The sequence below is a fragment of the Hipposideros armiger genome, unplaced genomic scaffold, assembly GCF_001890085.2.
Source record: "Hipposideros armiger isolate ML-2016 unplaced genomic scaffold, ASM189008v1 scaffold_860, whole genome shotgun sequence".
Taxonomy (NCBI): Eukaryota; Metazoa; Chordata; class Mammalia; order Chiroptera; family Hipposideridae; genus Hipposideros; species Hipposideros armiger.
In genome coordinates this window covers 535,654-542,063 of record NW_017732210.1, presented here as the reverse complement: position 1 = coordinate 542,063, position 6,410 = coordinate 535,654, and the positions used below count along the sequence as shown (strand labels likewise).

Genomic DNA, 6,410 nt, shown 5'->3' with positions numbered 1-6,410 from the left:
GTCAATCAAGCAAATGCAATACAGGATATCCAGAGCATTGTGGAGGAGACCATGAGCGTTTGCTGAGGAATAGTCATGTTCCTGGCACAAAGTTAGGTGTTTTCATTTGTGCAGCTTTTATTGCAATCTTGTAACATCTTTCTCAATGTAGATGAGAAACCTGAAGGTTAGACAGTCAGGAGGTTTTCCCATCACTCCCTACCTCACACTCAATACCCGAGCCATACTAAACTGTAGGCAGTTCTTCTTAAGCTGGTAATTATTATATTATCAAAATGTCTCTGGTTAGTTTGGGACACAAAAATCACCACAATATGAATAACCCTGATCTAGGGTTTCATGAAATTGATGGAAGTGATGTTGGATAGATGTTAGAATCACAGGCAAACATTGATAAATAAGTCTTGTAGAGTCAGACCAGTTAACAATTAAGAAGAAAAAAATGAATATAATAGGATCTTCAAAAGTGAAACATTTAAAAAATCATAGATTAAGGGAGGCATTTGAAAAAAAACGAAACACTTCAACATACTCATCAAATGTGCTACCAGAAATGCTTCATTAAAAAATGGGATTTCCGGTGCCAAAAGGTCACCATGAAGTTTAACCCCTTTGTGACCTCAGACTGCAGCAAACCCACAAATGCCACTTCAATGCCCCCTGACACATGCACCAGAAGACCATGTGGTCCCCGCTCTCCAAGGAGCTGCGGCAGAAGTACAAGGTCCTCTCCATGCCCATCCACAAGGACAATGCGGTACAGGTGGTTCAAGGACACTACAAAGGTCAGCAAATCGGCAAGGTAGTCCAGGTTTACAGAAAGAAGTATGTCATTTACACTGAGCGGGTGCAGCGTGGGAAGGCTAACGGCACAACTGTCCACGTGGGCATTCACCTGAGCAAGGTGGTTATCACCAGGCTAAAACTGGACAAAGGTCGGAAAAAAATTCTTGAACACAAAGCCAAATCTTGACAAGTTGGAAAAGAGAAAGGCAAATATAAGGAAGAACTTATTGAGAAAATGCAGGAATAAATGTAATCTTGTTGTGTGTGCAACCTTGGTTTAACTAAGATTTGTTTAGCCTGGTGTGTATTCCTTTGAAACTTAAAGGCATCTCTGGAATATTTTGTTTCCTTCCTGTTTTGTTATTGATATGTGGTTCTGTAAATCCACTTTTGCTGTTTTGATTAATTTGATGAATAAAAATTGGAAATGTTTTCTAATTCCCTCCCAAAGAAACAAAAACAAAAAAGTAGACTACGCTTGGGGCCCAGGGCAGGCCACCCAAAAATATGCCACTTTAGTGTATGGATTATTTTGAATTAAAGGTACTTAAGAAGCAGCCAGTGCAGGAAGTACACCTGAACACTCCTTTGTCTCTGTGAATACAGGAAATAATCTCCCCTGTGAAAGGTGTCCCTACCTGCACCTGGAGACTGAGAGAGGTAACCTTATCACCAGAGTTTGAGAAATCAGGGCCTAGAAACCTATATAAACAAACCTTACTATTTTTTTTTTACTAATTTATCACACGAACTCAAATTTTGCTTGTATTCCTCACTAATGAGCACCCAAATCAGTTTCTTTATCCCGTCAAACTCTCACAAATTAATTGTTTCTTTGTGTAAAAAGACATAAAAGCTGCCTGCTTTTTATTTCTCTCTGAGCATCAATTTGTTTTTTTAATTTCATGTGGGCATGAAATTAAATTGTTGTTTCTCCTATTAATCTGTCTTGTGTCAATTTTATTATTAGTCCAGCCACAGGAACACGAGAGGTATAAGGGGGAAATGTTTCCTTCCCCAACAGTCTCAAACCTTATATCACCACTAACTTTATTTTCTATTCTAAAAATTAGGGCAGATTTCACAATTATTACCTAACTTTTGTTAAATATATATAAAAATATAGATTATTTTTATAATTTTTCTTTTTACTTTCAGAAATCAAATTCTAATGAATTCATATCTTACATACAAATTTTGTTTCAGGTTCCCTTTTTGTCTTCCTTAGGCATTAACTGTCTTTGACTGTGAGCCTCCTCCTCTACTTTGTCTTGCTGTTTTAGGCGCCTGAACCTTTCCACGGTGTTCCATCGGCCTGCGGGATCTTTCTCTGTTGTTCTGTAGGGAAACACCTCTTTGTTGCTCTCAACCGTTTCCAATAGCACCTCTTTTGTGAAAGTTCTCACTAACCTTTGTTGCCCCATCAGCTAAAATGGGTGACTACAGAAAGAAATACACAACCTAACAGAAGAGGTAAGTTAGAAATGAAGCGATGAACTATTTGGTGTAGGGAGGCAGTTTTCCATGGTGGTTTACAACACAGGCTCAGGCAACACATTTCTTGGATTGAAACCTGAACATAGATAAAGAACATTTCCACCATCATAGAAAGTTCTAACGAACAGCACTGGAACTTAACTGTGAGAACACAAGCAATGGATTAAAAAATAATAATAACAAAACACAAAGAAAGGAAAATTTGGGGTCTGTTTTCTTTTTTAAGTAATGGTGGTATTGCTGGAATGACTATGTGTTCTGGGAGAGTGTTGGAGAGGTCCTTACCAGTGTAGGAGGCTGGACACCAAAATGATCCTGAAGCTAAGACTTGAGTAGACATTAACTAGAAATGTGTATTTTGGGCGAGGGGGTATGCTGTGGATTCATTTGGTCAGGCAGTCCCAGGAAGAGGGAACTGTGAGCAGAGAGAACCTGAAAAGATTGGACACAGGATGACTTTGGAAGAAGTGCAACATACCTATTGGGCTCTAATTCTGCAAACAAATTCATAGTTCACATTGTGCCTGTATTGAGAAATAAAAGAATATGACCAAAATGTGAATTAAGTGCCATAGGAAATAATCTATTTTGGTTATACCAGGTTGGGATGATCAAAAGGAATGATGTGTCAGGAGGTTTCCTATTAATTACTTATTTTCAGTATTTGTTCATTTCACACTTATCACGTGTCAAGTAGTGGTAAGAATTCTGTTAAGAAACTCGCTGAGTGCCCCAAATAGACCAGAGATGAGTGGAAGTTCATAATCTTTTTATCTTCAGAAGGTCTGTGTTCCAATTAAACTCACATTTTATTGATGGGCATAGGAATTATGAGTAGAATATCAGAGTTTGGTTTCCAGTACAGTGTGTCCAAAATGTGGCATTTCAGAAGCCCTCAAAGTGCTTACTAAAAACACATATTCCCTCTTCCCCTGCCACCAACAGAGCTGGGTGGAGGCAGATGCTCAGGTGCATTCAAGATTCAGCTCCACCCCTAACCCGCTGCCATGGAATTGCTGCTGGAGGAGTAATGGACGTCAATACTGCTTTCCACAAGGGGCTGAAGTCTCCCCTCTTTCACCATGGCCAGGCAGGTAAAATTTGCAAAGCTGCCAAATGCCTTGGTGTCAAGCCCCCTTTGTGGGCTTGCATCCAATTGTCATGAGTCCATGTATGTCAAGTTGGCGGAGGCCCTTTGTGTTGAACAACAAATCAACCTAATTAAGGTGCATGACAATGAAGAACTAGGGGGTTGGGCAGGCCTCTGTGAAACTGACACAGGGGAAACCTTTGGAATGGTTGGCTGCAGTTGTGCAGTAGTAAAGGACGAAGGTAGCAAAGAATCTCAAGGACGTCATCGAAGAATACTCCTAATGCAAAAAAATGAACAAATAAAGAACTTGGCTCTTGTTTAAAAAAAATATGCACATCCCCAAATCCCATGAACCTACTGAATCAGAATTTTCTATGGTGGGATCTACAGGGCTAACGAACTCCCTGGGTAGCAAACTACTGCATACCCAAGTTTGAGAACTTCCACTCTATTGAACTGATTCTAAAGTGCTTAATGGCAGCCTGGAACCAAGCTGGCCCCCTAAGAACGGCCTGGAGTTTTGTTTTTGTTTTTAATTACTGACTTAACTCTATACTTTATTTGGATTTAACTAGTTTTTCCACCAATATCCTTTTCTTGATCCAGGTTCCTATTTTGGATACCATATTTCATTTAGTCATCGTGTTCTAGTCATCTCTGCTCTGGTCTGTGATAGTTTCTTAGAGTTTTCTTGTTTTTTTCATAATCTTGATAACTTTGAAGAGTCCTGGCCAGGTATCTTTAGGATGTCCCTCAATTTGGGTTTGTCTGATCTTTTCCTCATGGTAATACTGGGGTTATGGGTTTTGGGGAAGAATTCCACAGAGGTTAAGAACAGTTGTCCCACACTATCCATGGGGGATTGATTCCACGATCCCTGTGGATATCAAAATCTAAGGATGCTCAAGTCCTTTATAGAAAATGGTGTAGTATTTGCATATAACCTACACAACACCTTCCTGTATACTTTAAATCATTTCTAGGTTCCTTATAATATGTACCTAATACAATGTTAATGCCATGTAAATAGTCGTGATACTGTATTGTTTAGGAAATAACATGAAAAAATGTCTGTACATGTTCAGTACAAATGCAACCATCATAGGTCTAACTACATATACATGTCAGCAACAATGTAACACTTAAAAAAATATTTTCAATCTGCAGTTGGTTGAATCTGCAGATATTGAAGGCCAACCATATCCTTCTTATCACATCATATCAAAGGCACACACTCTGCATAAGACATCACTTTTGAAGCTAACCTTGATCACCTGACCTGGCTAAGGTAAGTGTTGGCCAGGTTTCTCCATTGTAAGTTATTTCTCCACTCCAGCACGGCACTCTTTGGAGGCAGGAAGCACAACTCACAGTCAAGGGGGAGGTCAAGGGGAAGTCAAGCTTCACTTCCTGGAGGGGAATGTTATCTATATAAATTCTTGGAATTCTTTTGTAAGGGAGATGTGTCTCTTTGTCCCCATTCATTTATTTATTTAATCATTTATGGATACCAATATGGGCTCATGGGTATTTATTTTATACACTGGGTTATAATCCAATACAATGTTATTTAATTTATTGTTCCAACTTTCCAGCTTCAGCCATTGGAAGCTTTTTTGGGTTGGCTCCTGTGTCGCTTTGACATGCACCCGAACGCTTTTGTTTTTTGGGCACTTTATTACTTTTGGCACCACAAGATGTTCCAAGCTCACCTTTTGTATCCCCTATCCCAGCCCTAGAATCAGCCATTTCTCCCCATACAGTTCTTTTTTAAAACATAAGTTCCTGCCTGCAAACCTCAGAGACTCAAATCCAGTTGATCTAGGGAGAAGGCCCAAGAATATGTTTGGTTTTTTTATTATTATTATTAAATGAAATAGAACATACTCATAGTAAAAATAAATACAAACAATTCAAAGGGTCTATCCATCTTCCTACCTAAAGGCAATGTATTGCCAGTTTCTTACAAATCCTTTCAGAAATAATCTATACATATTTCTGATTGTTCATACGTATAATATATATCACCCACATTTTTACAGAAATGACAGTACACTACAACACTATTGCATCATGCTGTTTTCACTTAACAATATGTCTTGGAGATTGTTGCAGATCAAAGACATCCTTTTCTATAGTGGCAGAGAGCTTCAGTGGATAGCAATGGCATACTTTATCTAACCTACTGTTAGTGGGTAAACATTTATTGTTTCTGGGTTTTGCCATTACAAGCAATGCTGTTATGAATTTTCTGTATACTTGTAAACATTTTCATACATGTGTTAAGACACCACTTTGCTGAACTAATAGCATTGAAATCACTGGGCCAAAGGGTGTATGCCTGTAATATTTTGATATTGACAAACTGCCATCCAAAAAGGTTATGGTAACATATATTCCCATCAACAATATATGAGAACATATTTTCTTCACATTCTTGACAATGAAGTGTATTGTCAAACTTTTTTATTTTTGCCAGTCTGACAGAGGTACCATTTCTCATGTTCATGAGAAATGTTCAAATGTTCATGACTTTAATTGAATGACATCAATTGTATTTTCAGATATTAATAAGTATCTGGAATTTTTGTATGTGTATGAACTCCTTATTCATGCCTTTTGTCCTTTTTTTCTATTGGGTTATCAGTATTTACTTATTGATATGTAAGAGCTCTTTATATATTAAGAAAACAAGTATACCCTTGCTTTCTGTGTTGTACCTATTTTTTCAGAATACATATATTTTTTTCAAGTTTCCCAATGACCTTGATGACAGCCAGGTTGTGGAACCACTGCTAGGGAACTGTGTATTAATCAGGTTTAACATGTTCCACCTCTAGTCATAAGTAAGGGTAACTGCTGCCTACCAGTTGTGGTCTAAGAGGAACAAAAATCCCTATCCAAAATCATCTCAGCAACTGAGAGTAGAGAGTCCCAGCAATGAACCTGCCCTTTGAGGGTTAAGGCAGCGGTTACCAGGCAGATCAACAGCACACTAACCCATTATAGTGCAATGGCGACTGCCCCTCCCCCC

The 6,410-nt window shown here is 38.5% G+C and overlaps 2 pseudogenes; both read left to right on the top strand.

Annotated features, from left to right (window-relative positions):
- The first annotated feature begins 667 nt into the window (after positions 1-667).
- LOC109374754 (60S ribosomal protein L26 pseudogene) lies at positions 668-973 on the top strand (annotated as a pseudogene).
- A 2,271-nt stretch (positions 974-3,244) lies between these two features.
- On the top strand, positions 3,245-3,678 carry LOC109374751 (40S ribosomal protein S12 pseudogene; annotated as a pseudogene).
- The last annotated feature ends 2,732 nt before the right edge of the window (positions 3,679-6,410 follow it).